General features: G+C 67.1%; 1 protein-coding gene across 1 annotated transcript in view; it reads right to left on the bottom strand.

Moving 5' to 3' along the window:
* The window catches only part of PCNXL2 (pecanex-like 2 (Drosophila)), a gene marked incomplete at its 5' end in the record, with an annotated part of 58,560 nt that overhangs the window by 1,304 nt on the left and 56,494 nt on the right, over positions 1 to 762 (bottom strand).

Genomic DNA, 762 nt, shown 5'->3' with positions numbered 1-762 from the left:
CCCCTGCTCGGCGGCCTCGGTGGGGTCGCACGGCTCGGAGAAGTGCTTCCGGAGAGAAAAGAGAAGCAGACGGCTCAGCAAACAGGCATGGCCACTTCCAACTCGCGCGCGATGCTGCCCGCCCAACCTGCTGACCGCCAGCGGCAGGGGGTGAGCACAGGGGGACCCCGAGGGGATGAAGGGGGGCCTCATCCACCTCCAGTAACTGCCCCGGGGCTGTGAAGGAGCCTGGGAGCCTAGTCTGACACGGATGTGCGTACCCCCATGCCTCTCGTGCCCTGACGCCTCCCGCCCCGGGACAGGAGAGGGTGGCCGGGTGCCGGGCACGCGTCTCCGAAGCTGGCTGGAACCCTGGCTGATGACAGTCCCTTAGGGGTGTCCTCGGAGCTCTCTCTAAAGTGTAAGCAGACAAGTAGGCGGCCTCGGCACTGAGGTGACCTCGCGCGGGAATCGGTGGCGATGGAACCCAGTGCTGACGTGTGCCCTGCCCTGTGCCCGACCTGTCCCTTGGGCAGGGCGTGGTTTGAAGAGAACGAGGTGGCCCCTGCTCCCGCTGCTGGATGAGGGGGGGCATCCCCTCGTCGGCACAGGCTCGGGGACTGAGCTGTGATACCCGCCTGCCTAGCGTTACCCTGGGCGTGACTAACGTTTGTCAGCCTCCGCGCGGCAGACGCCTCCTGGCTGACCTGTCATCTGTCACTATGGGGGTAGAAGGGGTCTGGGGCAGCTGGCCGGGCCACCAGCCAGGATCCCGCCCACCCG

Source organism: Myotis brandtii, unplaced genomic scaffold, assembly GCF_000412655.1.
Source record: "Myotis brandtii unplaced genomic scaffold, ASM41265v1 scaffold1026, whole genome shotgun sequence".
Taxonomy (NCBI): Eukaryota; Metazoa; Chordata; class Mammalia; order Chiroptera; family Vespertilionidae; genus Myotis; species Myotis brandtii.
Note: the sequence above shows the minus strand (reverse complement) of the source record. Positions and strands in the feature narration are given on the sequence as shown.